A 27,696-nucleotide genomic window follows, 5' to 3' on the forward strand; every position below is an offset into this window, starting at 1 on the left:
AATTTGCGCTAGAGTTCCGTCTAGACGGAACTACAACTTGCGCCAAAGTTCCGTCCAGACAGAACTGCATGTAGCGATGGGGTTCCGTCCAGACGGAACTGTATCTGACACCATACAGTTTTTTTTTTAATGCGATGTTGATTGCCTCAATACAGTTCCGTCCAGCATTATCTGCCACGAGAGTTATGTCCAGACGGAGTTAGAGAGAGAGAGAGAGAGAGAGAGAGAAAAGGACGGAAAGACAGGGAGGTTAACCAGGCGATGCCCAGTTGGCTACCCTACACTTGGGGAGGGGAACAAAGGGGAAAAAAGGAAAAAGAGCGGCAAGGAAATGAGTCTTCTAAGTGACCAGCGACCACTATGTCACAGGGACAGAGGGCGCGCACTGAAAACTTAAAGATTATAGGCGGGAATGCAACCCCGAGTCCCTTAAGAAAGTCAGGAGCGCTTTCACCGCTTTCCGTTGTCTGGAAGGTTGTGTCCAAGGCCCCAGACGGAGTTAAAGCTGGCGTTAGGGATTGGGAAACCGGTTTGCTTGCAGACTTTTGCATGTCCATTTAAAAAAGTGGCAATCCTGTTCCGCCTAATGTGTGACAGGATATTCTGCTGCATCATTTGATTTTCCAAGCAGTTAGTGAGAAATGGCAATAGAGCGAATTTTTTACTTGGGTCTGTTGGTGCATTTGCATAATCCTTGTTGACCGTTTGTGTACGTCTTAGTCTTTTTCGCGCTACGTCATCATGCAGCACAAACAGACAGGGCTTCACATCACTTCGCGAAGAGTTTCTGCAATCTGCTTCTAACAATATCATTTTCCCGATCCTGCATGCATGCACAGAAGTTATAGCTTCGAGGATGCAACTAAACGCAGTACGCGGACAGATATTTTGGTGCCGTATACATGCGTAGAGAGAACATCTGGATACAGCTTTATCAACTGGTTATTCCAGAGGCAAAGAAGTGCTTTATATGTTAGAAATCACCCATTTTGTATCGTATGGACAGTACGGACATTAGACAGTTTTAGTTTTACGTACAAAGAACCTTCACGCACGTAAACGTGGGCAGTCTACGTAGCCTACGCTCGTGTCGCTTCGTACAGTTTAGCTACACGTACGGGACGCAAACTGTGTAGATTTGCCATATAACCTAAAAAATGCGCTATCAAGTTGAGCCGCGCCATCTAGTACAGATAACGAAAACTAATTTTGCTTAGTCGAGCTGCTTGGAGCGGAGCCAGGCCAAGCCGCAGTGCGGGCGGTAAACCCTTTCCCCCTGTCTTCTGACAATCGTTAAGCAATTTTATTCCACCGAACTGTATGTTGCATGTTATCTTCAAAGGGATTGCATTCTTTCACGCCCCGCATCATATTTAAATCATTGCTTTTCGAGAAGCGAAGGCGCGCTGGTGTCCCACTCATGTTGATGACGTCTGCGTATGGCGCCAAAACGTGCACCGTTATGCTTTTCCCGCTTACTGTGCCGAGGGTCTCGCGATATCCCGCTAGGTTCTGAGCTTCGCGTGGTCTCGCGAGACCGTCGGCACACACGTTGCTGTGACGACCACAAACGCTTCTCCGTCAGGCTTAGAAGCTGCTGAAACGGATTTCTATCTGGAAAACAAAAGCTAGTTCTCACCTAAAACGTCATGCGAGAGCAACAATGGACGAACTGAAGGCAAATACAGCAGCTTACAGCACGATACCACGTCGAGGGATTAGCGAAGAAGCTGTTATCGTTGTGAAGCGGACGGGCAGGGCGCCGCCATCTTGCCAACGCCACGTACGCAAGCAACGTGGAGACCGCAACGCAAAGATCCGAATCTCACGTACGTCCGTGCGATCCACACAGACACTTCACGTTCTGCGCATGCGCGCTGGTGACCCGTAAGCGCTCTACTTACGTGAAGCTTCTACGTACGTGGAAATAAAACTGTCTATTGTATGGACGGAACTCTAGCTGCAGTAAATATTCCGTCTGGACGGAACTGCAGCAGCAGCAAATGTTCCGTCTGGACGGAACGATAGACACTCCGAAATAGTAAAGCAAAAGTATTCTCTCACAAAACAGCTCTTGGTAAGCTGGTTAAAATTTCTAATACTCCTGAATGTATTACGGTTTAGATATCTTGCGCAGTTTGCTACCTGAGTCATCCTTCTTTTATGGCAGCTTGCCGATGACAAATACATCCTCCGTAAATACGGACGTTAAAGGACTAGAAAGGGTAAACTCGAAAGCGCGGGAGGGCAACTCATTTCGTCTTTGGAGCGAGGCTGTGAGAAATGGCGCGGCGTTGTAGGCGGCTCAGCCTGACCACCTTTTGTGCACTCGGCTGTTTCCGCAAGTTAGCGAACAGCTCCGTTTCCCGCCCTGAAATTTGTACAGGTGAAACTTCAACGCGATTAATTTTTCACGGCGTACTCACGTCACACTATTACTACAAAAAGACAGAAAAAAAAAGAAACACCACTTGGCGCGTTTCGTCTGTAAATAAAAAATGAACGAAGAGGCCACGTAACCCACCCAGCATCTTTCAACAAACTCATACCGCAAGTAGGTTAAACAGAAATGATCAAAAGCCACAAATTTTGGTTGGATACGGAGATTGAGAGGAACGCACCCAGACGGGTGGAAAAAGCCGCCAGCGTGGAGATTGTAACGAAGTGCTCTTATAGCGGTACGTGTGTACCTCTTCATGGGGTTCTTGTGCCGTATATATTGGCACGCCACGGCTCGCACTGAACCGGTGGCGGCCGGCTTATTCGGCGCCCTGAAGACATCAGTTTTTGAGGCGAAACACCAGGTTCCTTGGCTCGCTCTGCGCATCCGTTCCGGTTATCTTCTTGCTAAAGTGTATGATTTATTTTGACGTCATGCATCAATTCTGCGCAGACTGTAAGTGCCCGCTGCCGAAAAACTAAAAACCAAGAACGGCGACGCAGAGAGGCAATGGATAGTAGTAGAAACATAGAAGACACTGAGGAAGAAACTTCTCTTGCTTTAACATTTCGCCTTTTGTTTTTTCCCCCTCTCCGTACGCTCGCGCTTTGCTCTTGCATTTCTGGTGGCCGCCTTACCGTGACTTGCGAGAAAACCCCGCAATCCGGGAGGAAAGAAAGGGAATTCTGCCCGTGGACCTATATATAACAGGGGCTGCCACTACGTTGCGTAACAAGTACGGGGCCCCGAAGAAGCCGTGCACTTTTTCTGAACTGCTTTGTTTTTTTTTCATGCTCAGTGTCAGATCCTCTCCAGTCTACTTTTCTTTGCTTTCTCTGCGATGTTCGAGGCGATTCCGCAGCGCATTTCACGCTTGTCGAGATCAGTTGCGAGGATGAATGGCGGATTCATGTAGGGCCGTGAAGCGGGTGCATACAATTTCGTGTAGATACCCTGAAGGGTATGTCATGCACGAAAAGTAGAAATGCTGATGGCCTGCCTAAAATAGCCGCCGTAAAAAAAGGATGCACTTGGAGCAGCACTAAGAGGGCAGGATGCTTCGCTTACAGTCGCGCTCAGTACAACCTATACACCGTGCCGACGGTGTACGCTCTGCAGGTTGCGTTTCTTATATCAACTGCACTGGCTGCGAAACGCACCTATGCGAACACACTGCAGGGAGCCCTGCTGTTTCGATTGGTTACTGAATACATAGGTTTTCACTCTGCCTTACTTTGGATAGAGGTAAAAAAATCTCTTAAAACTGCTTTAGCTGTGTAGGAGAGAGGTGTGACTCCTGGCTCATGACGTCTAACCAAACTGAAGTCAAGACTGTCGATTCGATCGATACCTTTGTTGTCACAATTTTTCGAACCACATTAGCACACCGCCTTAGAAAGCGCGATCATGTATGATATCTTGGTGTTACCCCTTAAAACAATATGTTCTCGCGCACGCATGCGGCCATATTATTAGCAAAGAGATTCTCGGGTTACTTGCGACGTCACTAACATCACACATCTCATTTAAGACTTGTTGCATATGGATCGTTTATCAGATCTGAGCTCGAAAACGCTTCGCTAGTCTGAAACCTTTATCTGAGATATCTCGGTTGTGCACTCAAAGCCGACCAAAACCGCACCACAAGGCTCATTCTTTCCCCAAACTTTTATGGCGATAGCTCAATCGCCATAAAAGTAAAATCCGGTCTTTTCCACATTTTTTTTCGCCGCCGCTTCGTTACCTCGTGTTTCACAGTCTTTCTCCATGCGTAGTGCATCGCTAGCTCCCCCACCCCCTGGACGTGTACGACACTGCACTGCCCTCAAATCCAGGGCACCCGTACACGTGCCCGCATTGCTAAATTTGTCGAATGGGCCCCCGAGGTGGCTCAGTGGTTACGGCGCTCGGCTGCTGACCCGAAAGACACGGGCTCGATCCCGGCCAGGGCGGTCAAATTTCGATGGAGGCGAAATGCTAGAGGCCCGTGTACTGTGCGATGTCAGTGCGCGTTGAAGAACCCCAGATGGTCGAAATTATCTGGAGACTCCCACTATGACATCCCTCATAGTCTGGATCACTTTGGGACGTTAAAGCCCATAAACCAAACCAAATTTACCGAACCACCCTCATTCTGGTCAGCAACCGACTTTAATGACCTTTCCCATGAAGCCGCTTCCATATGCCTTTCTACATTTTAAAAGAGATTAAGATTATATTTGGCACGATAGCATTTCTATAAAACTGCATCTGTGATCGTTAGCGGGGGTTCTTTTAGCAAATTGAGTGTTGTGAAGCGAAGAGGGGATGCTTGCAGCGAAATCGAGAGAGCGAGAGAGGAAGAACACTGGACATCTAGCGTCGTCGCGACGAACTCACGGATTTCTCGGAGGCAGGGCAGGACGGCTTACGTAAACTGCTTCCCCGACCAAAGCATGAAGAGATGCCCACCTGAAATGTCAGGCATGTGTGTGTTTTATTGAATACTTTCCATGTCGAAACCGTTGGAGCATTACTGACGTACGCGTGCCATACTTAGACACATTTTTACGTAAAAGTGGACGTTTCGAGGAATTGCCTTGACGTATACTAAAAAAAAAAAAAAGTGAACGTCAGAATTTCTCAGGACACAAGGAAAAAAATACCTCATCATCATGGCCCACTTAGCCGCCTATTGGACGCCGCGTGGCGACACACCTGCGAACCGCGTCTGCTCACGTGTAGGCCCGACCGCTTTCTTTGGAATCGCCTTCCAGGAGCACTGCTTTCGAAGCTAGGAGCGCAGCCTCCGGCATCGGAATTTGTCAGTGGGCGACGGGCACGTTGCAGGAAGCAATAATTCGCCGCGCTTCGCGTCCTGCAGCATCACACCTGCTCGCTGCAAGAGCAATAACACCAGAGTTCTCCGGACCAATTTTGGGCACAACCGAATTGCCATCGATGGATCTGATACGTCATTTCGCAACTGTCGCCTTCTATCGCCGTTTTTTTTTGTCACTTTTTGTTGTCCTCTTTGTGTTTCCGTTCCTGTTGCGGAAAACAAGATTTGCGACGACGTCCGTATGAACACTTAGCCATACCAGCCACTGGCGCATCGCGTTGGTTTCCGTTAGTGGATCATAATCTCGGCGCTTCAGTCTTATTCATTGGTGTAGCGCGGCTTGACGTCATTGCGAGCGCCACATAATGACTACGTTTCGTTGCAAAAAGCGACGCATTTTTGGTCACTGGCCAACTCTGAAAGCACCACTACTGGACTAAGTCTTTGCAACAACTGCCGTAATAGCATATTTCAGCAAGATCACTCGTGTTCCTTTCGTTTTATTTTGTTCCTCTATGCTCTACTAGGCTCCGCTTCTCTTCACGTACAGAGAACAGAACCAACCAGGCAGTGTCTTGCCCGGCCACGACGTTGGATGCTGTCGCGTAAAAATATGAAAGCCCCTTTTGTCAGTCGCATTCTAGGGGCTCAATGTCACGTAACTTTCTTCACCTAAATCAGTGCGCAGGGAGTGCCGACACGCCTATAGAAGAATACGGAGGCCCGTTCGTAAGCCACTGGACGAGCGCAGCTAATTCCAGGTTACTCCCTACGCGTTAGCCAACCAAACACTTCCGCAGACCACCGCCGTGGACATACGGTCCCACTGACGAGCTTGATTGATCGCCGCGGATGTTTTGGGGGTCGCCGGGTTCCGGCACCGGCGGCACTTGGCGGACAATCAGATGGCCCGGCGATGATCACCGGGACGAGCGCAAGACGGAGACGACAGGGGTCGAATATAGGCGCATTGCACCGCGCGGCTCTTGAAGCCGTCTCTTCGGGACATCAAAGCAACAGGCCCTGGGAATTACGGAGCCCCGTTACCGCGGAGCGCTGGGAGCAAATCACGGACGGGGTCGGGGAAGAACTATCGGCGCACCGGCCACGGCCACAGGAAGAGGCGTATCGGAGCGGCTCTCGTTTGGACGGCCGGCTCGGGATAGACGTCAGAAGGCATCGGCGCGGCGCGCCACCCGGGACATGGGGGGGGGGGGGGGGGGATAGCTTATGGCGGGGACCCGTCACGCTGCGTGATCGTGCGCCTGGTTGGTTCCGCGGTCCCGCGCGTGCGCGCTGTGGCCGGACGCAGCATCCTCCGCACGCGGCCCACTGGTGGATCGTTTGGCGATCTCCCATCCGCCGTGCACAAAGCAGCGAAAGGGAATAGAGGGAAAGAAAGGGGAATCAGGGCACTCAAGCGGTGCTTCCGCTGACAATCGAGACAAACGATGAAATAATCTATGCGAGAAGGCTGTAGCAGGGGGAGTTGGGCATAACGAGCAGCGGAAAGATGATATATGCAAACGTCGTATAAGAAAACGTCATATAATGATTAAATTTTATGGAGATAGTACAGTACTTATTGCTTTTCTGATTTCAGGCGCGTTTATCTTTAACTTTTCTAAGTACGCATTCAATATTCCGTGTACTTGTCTCTCTTGTACATTCGCCTTCTATAACATCCGCATTTTGTCACGGAAGCTGAGTGCTGTGTATCGTAATGTCCACTTTTGTTTAACTGACAGGAAACTTTTCACTTAATTCGGACGCGATGGCGTTAAGGAGCTCGTGTCGCAGAAAATCCATCGTCGTCTTCGTCGGCGTCGTTGACCGCGAGCGAAAAATCCACGAAAAACCCTCAGAGAAGCAACCAAGGAGGGAGGTGGCCACCTAAGTCACGTGACCTTGTGGCGTCATGACAACCTGCCCACCGTATTGTGAGCGAACTACGCACCGTGGCAGGTGGCAGTGAAATTAATAACTCGTCGTGAGAGTTTGCTCGGGGAGGCAACCTGAGCCCCACAAGGCCCACCGGGTGGCAGCACCATGCCATTGCAGGACAGTGGCGCATCGCTTAACCGCTGCACCACTGTGCCAGGAGTGGTATGACTCCTATCAGTGACTCCCATGGATCTATGAATGTTAAGTAGAGAATGACAATTGCTGCTTATATGGGCAGTAACACACTAAAGATATTGCGTCATACCCTTATGGCGGAGTTTGTGTGTCCCCTCCAATTTTTTCTTCATATGTTGTATTGTTTATGGCATGTAGAATATTTTTCTGCCCTAAAGGTTGCTCCACTTTATGTGTGTCAAAGTGTACTATTCACTGACTTTTCTGCTTTATTCTGCAGTGATGCAGTTAGGCTGATCATGTTGATGCTGACGACGATCATGCCAAGGATACGGCGGAGGGAAATTGCCTTTAGCGTCGCCGTCCAGAACAAATATTGCATTTTGTCACTAATGGCCACAAAAAAAAAAAAAATTACCGAAGCAGTGAAATCTTTGCATTCTTTCGCATATGCAGCTTTTAAAGCATGGTCCGGAGCATTCTTCCGATCGTTTGGGATGAATACAGTATGCGCCCCTTGAGGCAATCTAGTACGGCGACGAAAACATGTAGGCTTGTCAAAAAGATTTTAGTTTAACACAAAAATAACGCGACGACTAGTGATTATGTTCATATGCCTACTCGAATTTGTACCTTCACATCCCGTAATATTGCTTGACTGAGGTAGTAATCGCATAGTCACTTTCACTGGATAAGGCGGCGCGTTGTCATGAAGCGGTAACGTCCGCTTTGGATTCCCAGAAATACTTGAATGCCTTCATTCCACGAGAACAGCTGGGACTATACTTTAACAATCGCATCTGGCCGTACTCTAGGCCATTGCGCCGCCTCAGGGGCAGAAACCTCACTGCCGTCATCACTGACAATGAGGGAAGACGCTACAAGGGTACCTGCAATTAGAAGGGTTTGTTCGAAAATTCTGCATTTCTTTTAACATTCGTCGCCGGTGTCGCTTTGTGCGGGGAGGTAGAGATCCCTCGCAGCTGCAGTCACTTGCAGAAGAGCCACAGGGGAAAGGCTGTGTGTTATTTCCTCCAATCGCATCTGTGAGAAGCCGACTAAATGTTTGGAAGTAGTTCGGCATATCTGCTTAAGGGGAGCCCATTGTTGGGAGCACAAGATCTGTAGCAATATACGGTTACAGTGTTGGCCAGTATTGGCAGTAAGCGATAACTGTTCGCGAAAAGCGCAGCTGCCGGACTCAATACCAACTCATCAAATATTTTGGGGCCTCGGGGACCATCGCTCCATCTTTTTCTTGAAATTGATACAAGCGAGGTAAATAAAGTTGTCATCTCAGCTTTTCTTCCCCCCCCCCCCCCCCACCCCCCACCCATGGGAAGCGGAATCCCTGCTGTAATCCGACCGCCGCTGGCGCCGCACCTTCTCCCGCTCTCCTTTTTTTTTCTCTCTCTCTCTCTCTCTCTCTTAAATCGCAAAACACCGTTTCAGCAGCCCGGCAAGCGGACCCCCTGCGAAACGTGACACGTGCGTGGGCGTCCCTTCGCCGCGCCGATTTAGCGGTCTTCGGAAGTGGACAGCGTTTTGCGGTGCGCTCCGGGCCTTGTCCGAAGCCTGTTAATGCACTCCATCAATCAATACGTCCTCGACCAAGCTCCCGTCCTTCACAAGGCGGCAAGGCTGTTTCTAACGTTTTCTCTTATTCATCTCTTTTACTTTTTACTTCTTTTTACTGGCGAATCCATCTGAAACTGGGGGCGGTGACAGGAATGGAAAATACCTTTGGAGGGCTACGCTGACACGTTCTCCGAAAGGTTACATTTTCGAAGGCGTTTAAGGAGCTACTGCGCACTAAATTGTTCTTGCCAGTTTTACGTTGCGGCAAAAGCTCTGTTTTATGTCCGTCCGCCCGCGCGCGCGCGTGTGTGTATGCATGTGTGTGCGTGTGTGTGCGTGTGTGCGCGTGTGCGCGCGTGTGTGCGTGTATGCGCGCGCGTGCTTGTGTGTGTGTGTGTGTGTGTGTGTGTGTGTGTGTGTGTGTGAGTGAGTGTGTGTGTGTGCGTGCGTGTGTTTGTGTGTGGGTGTGAGTGTGTGTGCATGCGTTCGTGCGTGTGCGTGCGTGTTGGTTGGTTGGTTTATGGGGTTTAACGTCCCAAAGCGACTAAGGCTATGAGAGACGCCGTAGTGGAGGGCTCCGGAAATTTCGACCACCTGGGGTTCTTTAACGTGCACTGACATCGCACAGTACACGGGCCTCCAGAATTTCTCCACCAAAGAAATTAAACCGCCGCGGCCGGGATCGAACCCGCGTCTTTTGGGTCAGCAGCCGAGCACCATTGTGTGATACCCATACAACTCCCGTGATACCCATACAACACGGAGACTCTCACCGTTCTTTGTTCATCTCTTAACACTCGGGGACGCTTTGAATACTGCTCTTGTAGACTTCTAAGATTCTAGCGGCAACCACTTGGCTTTCAGCACCCAGAAGCTTTCAAGTTGTTGAGGCGATTGCAATCCAGCAGGCTACCCATTCGGACGCCTGAAAATAGAGTGGCTTATAAATGGTGCACAGCAGCCTCTGCGATTAGTAGGGAAGAGCTGTCCCTACAGTGAATGAAGCACGTTCAGTCGAATGGTACACCTCTACGCTAAATATTCACCTTTATTGTAACCACTTATTCCTAGCATTTCTTCTCGTCTGCAGATAGTTGAGAAAGATGAATTGGACAATACCCCCATAGGAAATAAAGAAAGAAAAGGGCTTTTGTAATTTTGAGGAAGTTCATGGAGAGCTGCTTCAATTGTAGGCCATGCTGAGTTAATTACTATTTACTAAAGTGACGTTAAACCACACTAAACACGTTTATAGCAATTTCTAATTATGTTCGCTTGCATCAACTCATAACAACTAACGGTAGCACGTGAGCGTTATGCGGAGGAACTTTGCCAAAATCTAATTAGTTTCATGGCAGGCATACAGTATGTGACATCAGAGGCGACCCTTCAGTCCACTTTTAAAGTTTCATGAGAAAAGTTCGCTGCATAAGACGCTCATTATGCATAATAAGCTCATTATGCATAATAAGCATAATAAGAGGGCCTTTAGGGGTATCTTGAAATAATAAATAAACAAGCTTTCAAGGGGTGAAAACTTATATGCGCGGCATGGTAATGAGGTTCCTACTGCTGCAATGTAAAGGCATATTTGATGCAAGGTATGGTTACCAGATCGCCGGTAACCTAACTGTCCCAGCCAACGTATAGTCGTTTTCGGTTATGCAAAACAGCTCTAGCGCAAGTCGACAGTCAGGAGGCTGCAAAATCGCATCGATAATTGTTTGTTGACTAGTCTGGCGCCGAACGCACCTTAAAGAGTGCAAAAAAAAAAATGTTAGGGTTTTAACGTAGTTAAACCGAGTAGGACGTGCGAAAGCACTACAGGCAACACCGCCTCAAAGGCAACCGCATGCAAGATCGATGGTCAGCCGCTACTGGCAGCTGCGCAAGGCCTCCGCCGCTGGCGCTCCATCAGATGTTGATGCTTCACACATACCTCGGGTTTTAAGGCGAAAGCCTTTAATGTCTCATCGTTGTAAGCAGCAGTTGTCGACAGAAATGTCACGCTTTTCAATTGGTCGAAGCGGTCGTGACGTCACAGTGCGCGAATTTCAAACGGGGCCAATTGTACTTCGGCTACTAACCATGGAACCAATAGAAGGGATCGTATAGTGATGTTCCAAGTAAGTGGGACTGAGCGTAGTTAATTGCTTAATTACCCAATTACCCTAATTAACTTTCCTAGTCAGGTCATATAAATAAATAAAACCGAGAAAGAAATTCGTCGAGCTCGTGAATCGAACCCCGGTCTTCGGCGTGCGAGACGAGCATGCTATCCACTCCGCCATGCAAGCTCGAAGGTTTGGAATGAACAAAGGCGCGTCTAGTGAATACGGTGTCTTCGCTCACTCCCATGCTCTTCTCTTCCCTTCCAGCGAGGTTTAGGTGTCCACCGAGATATGAGAGACAGATACATTCCTTTCCTCAAAAACCAATTTACCGACGAGAGAGGCGTAGAACCGAATGAACGATGGCGTTCTATGGACTGCCTGGCAGCGTTGCAAGACGCTGTCGCGTTCCACTCTTAGAGGCGAAGCTTAGCAGCTTAATCATACGTCAGTGACCGCACTTTAGGTCAAAAAAGTGCCCCCCCCCCCCCTGAATTTTGACGGGTGTACACCGAGATATGTGAGACAGTTACTGCGTAATTTCCTTTCCTCAAATACAATTTTCATTTTCTTCATTACGGGCCCTCTTTGTCTTCTTTCACTCCCACTTCCTCCCTTCCTCTACGGTGCGGTTCAGGTGTCCACCGAGATGACAGAGAATTACTGCGCCATTTCCTTTCCTCAAAAGCGTTGCGTTCAAAGGGCAAGGCATCGCGCCGAAAGGGTGGTGGCGTTCAGTGGACTCCCTGGCAGCGCTACAACACGCTGTCGTGTTCCACTCCTAAAGGCGAAGCTTAAGCGTCATTAATTAGCAGTTAATTAGTATTCAGGCATTAATCAGTAATTAACCATTAATTAGTGATCTGTCATCACTTAGTAATTCGTACTCAATTATATGTGACGCCACCAGTGCAACAGAAGCAGCGAAAGTGGTGCGGAGAACGCTTTCGCCTCTACGCACTTTAGACAGTCAAAGTGCCCCCTGATTTTTTCAGCTTTGGTAGCGAAGTAGCGCTCTCAGGCTAAAAATACTCGTGGCCTACAATGATGCATTTTGTGCAGAGAATACTACGCCGAATTGGGCGACGCTGCTCCGGTGCTAAAATATCCTAGGAACAGCTATAGCGGTAAAATGGAGATCAAAATATACGGTGAATAGCTGAACCGCGGACATACTAGCAGCGCTTACGAGGATTCAGATCCGACTGCTTGGCAACGGGCAATCCAGGTTTTGCGCAGGAGTACGAAAACAAGGGAGGAGGCTGAATTCTCTCTGTACCTTTCTCCTGGAGGGAATGAAATAAGAAACACTGTGCCAAAGCAGTAAAATTCAATGCAGTTTTCAGGGAAGCGATAGCTTTCCATTTTGGTGATAGATTTTTACTTTCGGTCTTTGGGTTTAGCCTTAAACTTGAGTTTTGGGGAGAGCGCCGAAGCTTTTAGCGGGACTGAGCACAATTTTTTATACGCACTTTCATCTTGCCGGCTTGAGCATGAGAACGGCTGTTACATTTTGGGTCCTCACTCTCGGCAATCCCACACGAAAAATTTTAAAAAAAATTGGGCCACTACTTCCTTTTTCATGACTGCGCTGTTCGCGCCCTAGCTTCCTTGGAAATTTTAGTGAAACGCCTCCTCAGGCCTGGAAAAATTATAAAACAAGAAGAGAATTAAGGCAGCGAGACGGTAGAAAGTTGAGGACAGAAAGCAAAACAAAAAAGAATTCCAGGAGGTCGAAAATAAAAAAAAAAGGAGGATGCAAATGCTGGAGCACAATCTCGCACACCCAGCGGTTCTCCTAAAGCGCTCCGACACGCCACGATTATACCTTTTGCCAGAAGCGGTTCTGACGAGGACTTTTTTTTTTTTAAATTTCCTTTCATTTTCTCTCTCCGTGGGTTCGATTCGTTCAATCGACCGGGGCTGGTATGGGGCTTTTTTTGTGGTAGAGTTCGGAAATACGTTGGGCCAGACGCCAACGTTGCCCCGCTTTGACGAGCGCGTATAAATTTTAGCCGGTGGATACCATAAGCGCCATTACGTATCTCCTCACGTCGTACGCTGCTCGCGCACCCCAATAGTGGAACATATGCCTCAAGCTAGGACACGTTCACGTCAGTTTTCGGTAAATCCTTTTTGCGTGCTGCTCACTGCCAGTCGTTTGCGGCAAAGAGAGGGAGGAAATGAGAGGGAAGCTTTAAACGCTGCTATGCATACCTTCAAATGACGGAGTACGAAAAAAAGAGAGGGATCCTGATATTGTTCGAAGAACTTGGGAATTGGTTTGTTCTTGCCTTCCTTTTGCGCATTTTTACAGCAGACAAAATTTTGGGAGCGTGCGCAAAAGTTATGTATCTGTCTGTACGCTTTTGGAATTAAAGCTGTTCTTTCGCCTCGACCACTTGATCCCTACCGCTCTGAAGCTTTGAGTGAAAAGAGGACGTGTTACGCTGTACTTTCCGCTTATACTCGGCTGCAAAAGGCAGCTTACTCTGTAAATAATTAGTTTTTTTCTTGCTTACTAGAAAACAAAAACTCGGTAACAGTTCGCCGCGATACGTGATGCAACACTATACAGTGGCTTGTTGGGGAAGTTTCGAACACGCCTTGTGGCCTTCCGCACCATCCGAAACAGCATAATGATATTTTCCTACGCAGCAAGAAGGAGCCAAGCTGTGCCACCGAACTTGGCTTCAGTCATGAACGTACAACCGACGGCTGCAGTCTATATAACGACGTTAACGGGGCACATCGTATCCCGCGCAAACCATTCATTTGCTCCACAGCTTTGACGCGATCGCGGATATTGCGCGTATGTGACCCGTGGTTCCCTCTAAAGCGCATGACGATGCTTGCGCTGAATACTTGTTTGAAAAGTGCCCCCCTCCGGCGCTGCCGCGTGCCCTGTTGCATTCTCGCAACTCTCATAACCGTGCTCCTTGAGGGCTCGACGGTCATAGGGTAGCGGCAACGGGTAACCGTGCTTCAATTTGCGAGGAAAGCAGCTCCGCGTGCATGATCCACTGGCGCAGCGGGGCCCGCAGGGAGCAAACAAAGGAAGTAAACACACTCGCTCACTCACTCCAGCGCCTGCATGATGCGGTGTCATCCGGAAGATCGGCCGCGGATCCCATGGCGCTACGTCTACTAATGGCCACCGCGGAGCATACCCTCGGAGGGCGTACACCCCTGAGCGCACAGGCTAACGTCCGGCAACGTCGTCGGGGGAAGGCACTCCGAAGTGCAGGCAGGAACGTGTCTGTTCACGAACAAGCCCAATTCCGTCGAGGCAGAGCCTCATCTCGAGCGCGTGGTGATGCACACCGCGGAGAGGAGGCAGAGCCCGGGGGCGGGTTTGTTTGCCCAGTGACCCCTGTCATCTTCGTTCCGGGGCACGTGTTTGTCTCCTGTATGTCTTGAATAACATAAGCGTGTCTATAAAGGGGCGTTAGCTTGAACACGGGCTTCTCCGCAGCGTGGGTTTGAAAGTAAAACCGTCAGAGGTCGGCAAAATACGTGAAGTAAACTGTATGTGCTTAAACCGAAAAGCCAGAATTCTGCGGCAAATCCTCGTCGGTGCGTTGATGAAATAATAAAAAAAAACTGTGCCATATAGGTGTCATGGTCACACGCACCGTTTTACGTGTATGCATGATGAACATATTGAATAGAACGCAAAATAATAATAAAAAAACGCTTCGAACTCTGAGAGACGAACCTGATAAATCGCGATTGTGATTTTGCGCTTAGATTTTTTCGCGGAACTGGCAACCGTTTCGCGTATACATATAGAGCTTGAATGCTGGTTAAAAAAAAAACACAGCTTCGCTTTTTACATGTCAGTTATTTAAGCAGTTGGTTAAAAAAAATTTATTCACTCATAAGGCCCCAAAAATGGGCACTGACAAGATATTTTAATTTATAAAAGCAAAAGGATAGCACAAGTGAAGTCAAATATAAACCGACTTGGGAAATTAGGTAGCTCGGCCAGAAACGGCTACTGGCAACAAGAAAACGGCCGCAAAATTTTCATAAAAGATTACAATGAAAGACACTGTTAAACACCTTCTGCGGAGAGCACATAAACTCGCTCAGTCCCTACATTCCCTCATCATGAACACCTGAGCCCAACTTCTGCACGCAGCAGAGAAGCCACAGTAGGGCTCCAAAGTTTGCGAGTCCTTTTCGGCGACTTTTTCATGCTCGCGCCCTCCTCCGTTGCATGCTGCTGTGTAATTCTTACCAGGAACAGACGGCAGCGCTACTAGAAAAAGGACGAACTCAAGCGCTGACTACTGCCAACTGTTTATTCAGGGAAGCGAAAGCACACGCTATTTGATTCGGGAAACCAGGCGTACGACCGCAAGTGTCACTCGCACATGTACGGAAAAACACAGGGGCGAGAATTCTACAATACCACTGTTGATTTACCTAGTTGAGTCACCTAGCCTCAAGTACTGTTGCCAGTGGTATTTATAGAATTCTCTCCCCTGTGTTTTTCCGCATATGTGCGAGTGACACAGGCGGTCGCACGCCTGGTTTTCCCGAATCAAATAGCTTGCGCTTTCGCTTCTTTGAGTAAACATTTGGCAGTAGTCAACGCTGGTGTTCGTGCATTTTGTGGTTGCGCTGCCGTCGTACCCTGTCAACCATGAACCAACTAGTCCGAATTACCACTATGCATCAGTTTGTAATTCTGCTCAGAGATGACTATTCGGTAGATTCTTTCAGGGGTCGTGCAGCTACCATGGCCGCGGCCTGTCAGCCGCTCCGGCTGGTCAAGAAGCTCACCCCCCCCCCCCCCCCCCCCCGGGGAATTCCAGCGCGCGTCGGCAGCCAGCGGAAGAGCGCCGACCTTTGAGCGTGCAAAACAAAAAGTCAGAGAGAAGAACAAAAGGCGCGAATACGCTGAAATTCAAAACTTGACTACAGATAACTCAGTTTCTACAAAGCGCATTAAAAAAATTCTTGCTGGAGGACATTCGTGAAGCGGCGTCCTTTAACATACCAGGAATACCGTACCTTCATTGAGAGCCCCTTTCAAATCCCCTTTAAAAACCTTTGAGCGGTACACAAACAGCACAAAAAGAAGAGGAAGACCTGTGTCCCTTTTCGTTTGTGGCTATTGCCTTACGCTCGTCATGCTTTTCTCCAAAAACACATGGCGCTACGCCGTCCGCGGACGTCCGAAAGGATGACTACAAAAAAATATCAAACTTCCTCTCACGCCCATCCAAGCAAGGCAGGCAGCTGGACGACTTTGCTCTTTTTTTTTTTTAGAATGAGGAACCATGCCTTTAAAGTATTTCAGAACGGAGGTTTAAATCTTATTTAGGAAAACCGAACACCTGCAGATTAAGATTAGAACTGAGTGATTAATTAGCAGCCATTTGGAAATATGAAAAGAGTCGCGTCTGTCCCCCGCTGAAGATGCCTGGACGCTGCCTTGTCGAATAGGAGGACACGTAGTAGGACAGCAATTAAAAATAAAAAAATGCAATGGGCTTTGGATAACTTGCCGACGAAGGCCTGCATTCCACTCGGGTCACTTTTTTACTCCTAGGACTCAAATAGTTGGCCGCCTTTGTTTTATTGCGTAAACTTCGAATGCAGGAAATAGGAGAGGACGGTGCTATAGAAACGGGTTGCTATCACGCGTTATAGATTTTACTAGAGTATAGAAAATAAACAAAGGAACAGGTGGGCGGTGCTTCGCTAATTGAATACCGTATTCGGTCAGGTACGCGTAGATTCTGTGCAATGAAATCGATCAATCTGTTCTTATCAGGGCCCGCCGAGAGCAGGCGAAACTCTAACAAGCGCCCACAGCCGCTTCCGAGCGGTTCGCGTCCATCGATCTCTTGAAGGTTGCAAGCGATGTATTGATCTGTTCAGAGACCAGTTTGCGCCAATTACTTAACACCGCTGCGTAGTCCGGTCACTTTTGGGTGATTAAAACGAACGCAGGTTTCAAAAGGAGGCGGTGGGAAGGGGAGCCCTGTTCACGCATTAGCGGCTCCGCTGAACCAAAACACAGGTTCTCCGGAAGCCATGCTCGAGCGGCGACGGCTAAGGGATTTGTTTTTCTGCCTTCTAAAACTGTGCGCCCACGTGCGTTGTCCGTTGTCTGACAGCTTACTGTATTAGCGCACTTAAAGCCTAATCTTTTCACTGCGTACAAAGTTCATACCGTATTAAGTAAAATTAAAGAACCCCCGCCTCCCCCCTCCTTTTTTTTTTCTGTCTTAAAGAGCAACCTTCGTAATAAGGGAGAGTGCTTGGAATCAAAAAGTGCTTACGTAATTTGCTTTTTTTTTTTGTGAAACAAAGACGTCGACGGACGGCAGGGATGTGGCGGTGTGCAAGAGGTTTAAAATAGGGGGTGCATTATTTCGCGCTAATGCGGCTCCTTTAGTACTGGGATTTAGGCACTGGCTTATACGTCGATGCTCGAAAGAACGATCCAGACAACCATTCCTTTTCCCAGAGGGGCAAAGCTTGGTGAGGGGGTTGTGTTAACTCTTTGCTGCACCATCAAGGCAGTGCCGCAGATGCTTGCTGCATAAATAGACAAAAACCTAACCGCTCGCTCCTTCAACAAGCGTTGCAATCTTTTTAAAGCTATTTTTACATTTTTAAACACAATGACCTGAAAAAATTCAGGGTTGATGTCTGCGAGTTGAAGTTTAATCGTAATTATGACCACCACGGTATAATAGTTAGAATCAGGGATCTGAAAAACTGGCTGTTGCTGCATTAGTGCGCGCCCGATTTGGTCCGCAGAGTAACGTTTGGCGACCAAGGGGCGTTACAGTAATGGCTGCCTAAGAAGTTTGCAAAATTGCGTGGGTGTGTGGCCTCCTACGCCTTCACTCCAGAGTCTGTACATTAACTGTATGCTTTTATCCCTCCTTTCAGCTGAACGCTGACAATATTTCACGAACACGTGGCTTGCTTTACACAGCACTTGCAAACTTTTGTACTCCTGTGGCTTGGTTCTGTCAGTAACAGCCAACGCTCTCGCACGTTCAACTGCCGATTCGAATTGAATCGAATAAATATTCGTAAGAAAGGATACGCGGAAGGAGCACAGCATAACCACGGTGAAACGTTGCAGCTGCAGTAGTCTTGTTAGATTCAAGGCATAGGTCTTTGTGAGGAGCTTACGGTCCACAGCGACCATATGACCCGACGCGTCATTGGGTCATGCGATGGGGCGCGTGTCTTGTTCTTGGCTTTCCGGTGCTCAGCACAGACACCACGACTGACTCTCATGCTGGCGAGGGTTTCAGGCATCATGCGGCGAGGCCAGCGGAGCTCCGCCACACGGTACTGACGGATAGTATTCCGCAGAACTGCATACGCTGCACCTCCAACGCTCTTAAACTCGTCTTAGTATGGGGGCAACCGACAGTCATGTGGAGTTAGGAAATATGTTGGGGCTGGCTAGCCTCAACTCCCAGAGGGCAACGATGATTGGAGATGATTAAGATAGGCATGTGTCATGCAGTTGATGTAATCTGAATTGTGCTGATGATGATGTGCTCCCTTCAAGTTACGACTGGGTTGGTATGAAGATTAAAAATATTAAGCTTTAAGCTTTACGTGTACGTGCTATCGGCCACAAAAGTTTACGGGATGCGGCTGTGGGGGAAAAATGATTTAGAATTGCCTGCAATGTCTGAAAGTTGGCGGGGAAGAGCATGCATGCTTCATCAGCTGGTAACAATACCAGGCGGCTGGGCCGCTAAGCGGAGTAATGATAATTTATTTTCCTAGAGCACGCATCCCATACACGTCTGTGGCCGATAGCACTGCGCCATTTCTGTGTTACTGTCGCGTCAGGGCGTACCTCACAGCCGCATCTAGTGGCGCCGTTTGGGAGGTGCGTTCAAGAAAAATAGGAGTAAACTATCGGAGTCAGCCATTGTTGCTCTTCTTAGTGAACTGCAGACAGACCCACTAAGATCATATCGATCGTTTAGCAGCCTTTCTGCCAAGAAGCTAGCGCAAGGCGGTGGGACGTCGCAGAAACAGGTCCGCCATATTTGGTCGAGCTTCCACGCGTGGTTGGCGAGCGCTGCTTCTGTTGGCTACGTGAAAGCCTGGCCATAGCGGGGAGCTTACCAGTAGCCAAGTGCTCGCCAGGCTAAAACAGTTACCGGAGCTCGCATAGGGAGTCAATGGGGAATACCGCGGACAGGTCCAGAAAAGACGAAAGCAGCTCGGGGGTCTTTACACAGGGAAGAGCGGCGCAAAGCCGTTTTTCCTCACGCGCCTGGCAACATGCGGCAGGCAACGTAACACTTAACCGGATGATGATTAGCGAACAGGAAGGCTGACAGTGAAGGACAGGGGAAATGTCAAGCCGGGCGAGAGGCGCGGATAGCTTCCTGGACGCAGCGAGCGCGGTGAAAAAGCTTCTCACGGGAGCTCCCGCTGGTGTTTATTCCCTCGGGCGAACTATGCAACACGCCTGCGGCGTATATATACGAAAACAACCGGCCGAAAAAGGCTTAGGGGCCAGCGTTGTGCTCGGCCGACTCGGATGGAGCTTAAGCAAAAAGCTTTGAGCATTTTCCCCTCTACTATTCCCGGTACTTACACTGTATACATATTATAGTTTGGGGACATCTTGGGTCCTGAGGCGGCCAGCATCGGCGCCTTAGTCTGATCCCAGAACTTGTTGCGAAAAAAAAAAGAACTTCCACTCATGATAGCATGGAGCAGACGGAAACTAGAAATGTTTTCCGGGTGGAAGCTCTGCGTCTCTTTTCCTTTTGCCGCAACCTTAGCGGATATAGAGCAAAATTAAGACACTTTTCCAGCAAATGATTAATAAGTTGATAGCTTTGCAGATGTATTTAACCCTTGCCGGCCCAAATTAAAACTGATCAATAGAAAAAAAAATCTATATACAGAAACTAGCATGTGTAGGAGGATAATTCTAAAGCATCAGAAAATCAGTCTCGTCGGTTCTTTATTAGTTTTTTTTTGCATGATTCGAAATGTAATCATAAAGACCTAGGGGGTGCGTAATTCTTTTTTTGTGAATTCTTTGAAGATTGTAATAAATATCATTTACTTTGAAACCACGCTAGTCTCTGCTAGAGTAGAGAATGCCACAATTCCTGCCAAGAATACGCGTGAATAACATTACGCACAGCTTGTACCTCTGCTGTTATTTTCTCACAGTGTTGTGTCCTATGCAAGTGGAATTCTTGAGTTGGTTGAAGACAAGCACAGGTTTTTTTGAGACATGCCATGTAAGAGGCAGGGCAACCACCCTGCCAGTATCTATATTTCCAGCCTCGAGCTCACAGCATCTGCCTACTGTACAAACTAAAGAAATTGTTATGCGAAGATCCCAAATGTTGAGTCGATGTAGAAGCGTTTGAAGTACTCGTAGAGTGAAGGTGCTCCTTCCAGGAGGGGGGGTTCTTATTTATGATATCTGCTTTGTTCAGCAGTATCGTGCTGCATCCACAATGTGGAGTTTTCTGTGGCGTCTTTTTTGGTCGCACAAGAAGGCGAGTTGGTCGCCTTTGCGGAGGTTGAAAGCTGTATGGCTATCAATTTTCAGTGTAGTTGCGCTACCACTCGGTCCTGCTTAGTCCTGCAGTTTTAAATTTGCAGGCATGGATGGTACTCCATAGAGGTTCAATTCTTTTGTATTAGGCTTTGCCTCTGGGTAGTTGTTGCTGATCTAAGTTCGATGAATGCTGTTTCTTCATCATCGGATGAATCGACACCTCAACACGTCTGGTGGTCCGCTCTTGAAACTTCTTCCTTTCCATATGAAAAATGCTTGCACTGAATGTGTGCATTTGCTTCGGAAGAAAAAAAAAGTTTATTGTTACATATAGAATGCGAAAGAGGCAACATTTACACGACACAAACAGTGACAGGTACCGCCAATATGGACGCACTGATTATTCTATGATAGGGCCTCCAGTTCCAGTAATCCCATTAGGAATCATTATTCGCGAAATATTTCAGCGCTTGTAAACGTGTTTGACCGAAAGAGTTTACCTTGAAGGAGTAACGTGGGGCTTACTTGTACCCTTCCACGTGATTAGAGAAAAAAAAAAAACTGGTTTTCTTTCTTCTACACTGTGCAAGGGAGGACGTGGCACCAGGCGATGGCGACAGCCAAGCGTAGGCAGATTCTATATCCTACTATACCCCTATTTTCCTATACCCTACTTATCCCTTGTTTCTGTACTTCATCCCCACCCCCCTCCCCCTCAAAAGATTGTGCCACTAGCCTCACTGCCAGTCTTAAGGGAGCATCAGAGTAGAATCATCTGATGCGGGTTGCGTCGGTAGCCACGGCTAACCGAAGGTTACATAATATCGACTGATCAAATATGGCTGCGTTCATTGAGTCTGGCTGCAAACGAATTATATGCACGTAATAACATTGACGTATATGCACGTTCACAAATGAGTGATGCAGGACACAACACAAAGTTTCGAATATTAAATTTGTGACGATATGGGCGCAGTCTTCCACCCTGCGCTCACACTGAGCTGCTGCAGCGTCTTCGCTCGCTAACCGCGGATATAGTGTACAATATAGTATACTATAATATAGTACACTACACTGCGGAGGGGTTCTTGCTCAATCGGAACAAAGGGAGGGACGACAACAAGGCGTGAACACTCAGATGCTTTTTATTACACTTGAAAATAATACAGAGCGGGCCAGCTTGCTACAAAACATCAACGAGGCATTCCTCGGATGTAGAAGGCTAAGAGGGGCTTCCGACTTACCGGCTGGGGCAGGGTAGCGACCTCGGCGGTATCGGGGGCGGACGTTTGCACGCGCCGAGAATGGCGGCCGAGTCTTCCCGTGCGCGCCGCATTCTTGAGGCAATGTCACCCTCGGGCATTTGCGCACTTGCTGCACTAGCTTCTCTGCCCGGAACCAGAAGTCCATTGGCAGAGCGCGGGATCTTCCCATGCTGCGCAGAGACTTTCTCCGGCTGCGTGGAATTCGGCGCAGCCGTCTAGATGGCGCTCCCGTCGCTGCTTGCGCTTCACCGAGGAGGTTTACCCCACGCCTAGCCGGTGCTGTTCCTCGACTCATGATGGTGAGGCGGAGGACGAAACAGGTTTTCTACAAACTGAAGATGTAGAACTCGCTGTGTAAAGAATGCTGTTGGCACCACTCGCAAAGGCATTATTCTCTTTCTCATTTCTGCACTCACATAAGGTGTTATGTTCGTACCGTCGTGAGCACGTGTGAGTGTCCACATTTACGAGTAAGTACTCGTGTGCGACTTGCGCTGAAATAAACAGGGGGACGCCAAGCAAAGTATCAAACATTATTGATGTCTATAGGCTGCGAGCACGAACGACCTTAAGGCTTTCCGCTCTGAAACCAGTACTTGTTTATGTACGAGATAACTCCAGTGTCTTCTGCGAACCCCCCCCCCCCCCCCCCCCCCCCCCCGCGGTTCTAGAGCCGCGCTTCTCTCATTCGCATCTTTTGCCTGTGTACTGAAAATTTCGATCTTAAATTGGAGGGAAAATGAGAGACAAAGGCAGGTAGTTTTTGTTACCTCACGATACTTTTTGTTGCATACTGCTATGCCACTGATTTCTCTTTCAGTATGCGCCATTCACGTAAATAATCGGACAGGTTTGCCTGAAAATCTGTCAACACAAATAACTGAGAAAGGAACGTAGCTCAGTTTTTCATATCAAATTTGAACGGTGCGTATTCTATCAGAATAAACTGAATCGAGAATCATCTTTATATTCCACGTGAGATTCGCGCAAAGCACAGAAATCTCTGTTCGATACCCGCATAAATTACTGCTGTTCTCGTATCCACAAGCTCTCTTCTCCTCCCCCCTCCCCCCTTCTATCCTGCACACAAAACCACTACAACGCCATTCCGTTTTTGTGCCCTTTCGAAACTGAGCACTCGTTGGCGCTCGGAGAAATCGTATTAGCTGGGGATAAATAAAGGAGCAACGTATTATTCAACGACGAATGAAAAGAAATAAAACCTAGTAATGCAAGAGGATTTAGATTAGGTAGCTCGCTGAACGCAAAGGCAATAAACGTTGTCCATGAAAGTACTAGCTACACGTTGCCAACTGGAACCCTTTCGGAGAAGCTCGTGTGGTGCAATCTACTTTAGAGAGGAACAACACACACGGCTTCGGCGTAAGATTCTGGGAAAGCCTTCAAAGGGGCCCTATTTGATGCGATACGCGGATGCGTGGGGCCAGTGACTGGCGGTTATGAAATCCTGCGAAGGCAAAAGCGCAGATTGCCGAAGAGAATATGAAGCTTCAGCGTTTGGAAAACCAGCCCTCTATAATGATCCTGTTATGAAAACCTTATTACGGGCGTTCTAACTTCTTGTCAGCGGGAGCATGTGGAAGAGAGAAGAAGAATTAATGACTTTCGCCCAGTTTTCGGCACATGCAGGAGTTCGGTGGATCTGAGAAACAGTTGGAAGCACTAAAATTGCGGCTGAAAGTTAAGAAGGAGGCGATCGATATGCCCTTCTGGGTTTACGCAGCCGCTTTCAGCGGCGTACGCCCGTCGTACATGTGCTGCACTGAATTTATGTGTGTGGGCAGCAGCCAGGTGCAGTCGGCGCGTTGCTGCCTTCAAAAAGACTGGCACCGAACGTCTAGAGCAGGTCTAGAATTGCTTTATGAATAGTAAAGGTTCCGCCGCCTTTCAGTATACAGGCCCTTTTTGACGTCCTGGCAGAATTTCTATGCCCGGTGCGTTCTGCATGAACTCGGGGGAAGCAGGTACCCTTACATTAAGAAAAAAAAAAAGAAAACTGACACGCCATACGCGCTATAGTTGTCCACACTAATTGGATCCAGAATTAGCGACCGGCAAAATCTGCTCAACTTCTTTTTCTTCCTGTGTAAGACCTATGGCCCAAGGAAATGTTCCAGCGACATAAATTCTCATTGCGAAGGATTAATATAATCATTTTCCCGAAAAGTCGATGACTAATTCAATTAGAAAAAATAAAACAATTAAAAAGTGATATGGGTGAGAAGTGCGCGGTGATAAATGTGACCTTGTTCAGCGTGGGTTTTTTTAAATTGGTCTCGTAATACCTATCAACCGAAGCCTCCTCAACCAGTGGCGTCCGCAGTTCTCTCAAGAGAGACACTCCGCGCAACTACAGCCCGTTCGTTTTGCTAAAGCCACGCATGAGACAAATTGAGGTCGGCCTGTATCGACAGATTATCGCTTTTTAACGAAAAATATGCTACTTCAACTGAAGTGAAGCTTTAATAAGTTAGAAAAGGCACAAAAATATGAAATACTGGTGTCGCCATCACCGGCCAATTTCGCAAGAGAACTGCGGTGCGCCCACACAGTTTTACCCAGCAGCAAGGATACACTTTTATTCACTTGAAAACAGTCGTCACGGAGTCCTCTTTTGGTGTACCCGTCACGAGTTTGAATCGGATGGTGTGAATATTTTTAACTGCAATGTTCTCAGCAACAAAGGTGTCTTTAGCTGCTGTACAAACATAAACATAGCCAGAAAGAGCCATATGATCTATTTTTACCAAGAACAAAGATTAGATGGAGCCGTCCTCAACGTTCTTGTAAGTAATCCTACTGCGCTAGCAGTTGGCCCTCCCAAGCTTTATATTTCTGTGCTAGGAGTTACTGTAAAGACATCGGCCACCGTTACCAGGAATTCTTCGTTTGCCTGGCTCAGATAATAGGCGTACAAGGACAATTAGATATCTCCGAATAAGCCCCGACAGCTGACTGAGGAAGAAGAATGAATACTGTAGAAGTTTCATGATTTGATTATCGAAAGAGGCCCAGTAGTAACAACTGTAGGTAGGGCCTCCCGTGCTGGGCCAATAAAAGAGTGTCAGCCAATATGGTAGAGAAAAATGAAGCAGCAAAGAAATTCTATAAATAAGATATTCAATATTATGCAGTCATACACACGCAATCTTGTGCATACAGCATAAGTAGACTAACCCCCTGGATATAAGTTTTTCCACTATAGCAGCTTAACGAATCAAGGTTCACCTCCCTCCCCTTCCTGACACGCATCCCCTCTCCCACCACTTTCCTTCCCCGACCCGGGGCCTTCCTCCTCGGAGCGAAGGCCCTATTTAATCCCTGCCAATGATGAACGCTTTGCCCAGACGAAGACAAGTCCCCTTGTCGAAACGTTGGCTCAAGCAACCTGAGGTTTTCCCCTCCCTTGTTCATTTTGTGATCGCCAAGGGCCATCTACCACACCCTCTCTCTACCATATAGATAAGGATGTAAAATAAGTTATGCGGCGCGTCACTCTACATAAAACATGTGGTTCCGGCACGAACAGATTCCCACAGGCACAATAAAATTCCAGCAACTTTAAAGCATTTACCAATGTCCGGAATCACCGGACATTCTTACGAATTGAAAATGCTCGAGCAGACGAGCTGTAGCGATGCACCGCTTAGGCGTCCAGAAATCGTCACTTCATTGTAGGTCACTGCCATACACTCTGAGTGCAGTTGTCTGAATTTTACATTAAATGGCACACAACTGCGCAACGATGCAAGCTGGAAGGTGAAAATAATGGTAGCAGCAGGCAGCTGTAGTCATCCGGCTGCTCCACAGGGAGAGCGTCGTGCAAGGAAATTTATGCACACCTCGAACGAAGTTGCTCTTTGCTGTTTTTTTTTTTCAAGCCTTTGGCTCCCAAATTTGGGAGAGCAGCCGCGTACGTGTACCTTTCTTTCTTGGTCCTGAGTCCGTCTCGTGCGCCTCGTTTTCAAATGGCCCATTTACGAACGCTGCTCTTAGTCGTTCGTGTACGACGTTCTAAGCAGTTTTTAAACTGGTCCAGTAAGAGTCACGAAGGCACTAAGCATCACCCAGGCGATGCACGCTCTCAATAGCAAACTATTGAAACGCCTCCAGATATACTGGACGCAAGAAGATACTCAGAATATTGACCAGAGGAAAGCAGACATCCTTACACACCAAGCCCCAAACACGAATGCCTCACCACTAGCCTCCCTCTCCGCTCCGCTCTTCCCATCTTGTCGTCCTCTACAAGGAGAAATGCACGTGCCCGATTTCCCCCGTGCACTTACCAACTCACTCATAATTTAACGCGATTGGAAGATATGTCCCTTACAAGAAAAGGGCTGATGCAGCCCTTACCCCCGCGGGCATGTGCAGCATTCTTTGACAAAAGTTTCGAATATTGGAATATTGTAAGGTACTATTATGTAAATATTGAAGGTAATGGTCCATTCTTCCGATGCGCAGCAAAATTTTTCTTTTAAAGTTTTGCCATCGTTTGCGTTGAGCAGTTACGACTGCCATAGAAAACCATTGGGCGCAGCTTTTTTGACGATAGCAAGAACGTTGATAGCAAGAACATTCAACCCTGCCGATGGGACTTCTGGGATTATACTGATTGATGTAGTGAAATATCACAATATATGAAAAAAAATTGCGTTCATACACTCTTTCGCGTTAAAAATATTTTGTCTAGAATGCTTGGTATGAGAAAGATGTTTGAAGTTTAAAGTTTGAAGTTTATTTCTATTTCAGTAAGAAATGAGGGACCCGAGACAAAAAGTGAACATTAATTCACTTGACGGCGCTCGGGCCCCATCACATGGCAAGACAGCGAGGTGTCGGTAGTAACAGTTGTACGAGCACATTTACAGACATTGTAGATCTTACTACACATAGTTCAGTTTTTGTGTGTGTGTTAAAGGCAAAGGCACAATGTGTAGGATAAACATGATCAGCAAATAACAGCAATTGTGAATAGTAGCAAACCCAAAAAATACAAAAAAGACATAGGAGGAACACACTGCAGCAAAGCAGAAAAAATTACATTTGTGAGAGAAAGAAAGAATGTATTGTTTTCTTATTAACATTTTCAATATTAACATTACTTTGGCGAAAATAGTTTAACAGAGTGGGGAGAGTATGTGCGAGCATTTGCTTGCCAAACGTCGTTCGTACGAAAGGTACCGTCCAGTTATGAGCAGAGCGTGAAAGATATGTTTGTGTAAGTGTTGTTAAACTGGCGATAGGCAGCATTGTACTCTCAGAGGTAGCTATGTGCTGTTTGTAGCGAACTGCTAAGTTATACGAGTAGAGATAGTGTACTGACATTACTTTAAAATTCTTAAAAAGCGGCGCGGTGTGAGTCTAGTAGTCTTTCCCAGCTATATGGCGAATAGCCTTTTTTCGTAGTGTATATATTCGATTTAAACTTGTTTGTGTAGTTGTGCCCCATACAAGGAAACAATAGTTTAGTTGAGACAAGAATAACGAGTTATAGATATGTAGCTTAATTTTCGGCGGTAGGAAGAAATGGAGTTTTGCTAAAATACCTACTGTTTTTGCCAGACGTGAAATTATTTCATTTATGTGCCTATCCCAGAACATATTTTTGTGGAAAAAAATTGAGGGGGCACTTTGACTGTCTAAATTGCGTAGAGGCGAAAGCGTTTTCCGAACCACTTTCGCTGCTTCTGTGGCACTGGTGGCGTCACATATAATTGAGTACTAATTACTAAGTGATATGACAAATCACTAATTAATGGTTAATTACTGATTAATGCCTGAACACTAGTTAACTGCTAATTAATGACGCTTAAGCTTCGCCTTTAGCAGTGGAACGCGACAGC

The 27,696-nt window shown here is 47.5% G+C and overlaps 1 protein-coding gene across 2 annotated transcripts in view; it reads right to left on the reverse strand.

Annotated features, from left to right (window-relative positions):
- LOC149349625 (high affinity nerve growth factor receptor-like) overlaps nucleotides 1-27,696 on the reverse strand; it is a 339,259-nt gene that overhangs the window by 226,701 nt on the left and 84,862 nt on the right. The window contains exon 1 of one of the 2 annotated variants that reach the window (XM_089578662.1): nucleotides 4,820-4,856. The exons of the other annotated variant lie outside the window; for it this stretch is intronic. The gene's annotated coding sequence lies outside the window, so the exon portion shown is untranslated. Of the gene's footprint in view, nucleotides 1-4,819; nucleotides 4,857-27,696 lie in introns of those variants that run through there. 2 annotated transcript variants of the gene reach the window in all.

Source organism: Amblyomma mixtum, chromosome 3 (genome assembly GCF_055824585.1).
Source record: "Amblyomma mixtum isolate Tamu chromosome 3, ASM5582458v1, whole genome shotgun sequence".
In the NCBI taxonomy this organism is placed as follows: domain Eukaryota; kingdom Metazoa; phylum Arthropoda; class Arachnida; order Ixodida; family Ixodidae; genus Amblyomma; species Amblyomma mixtum.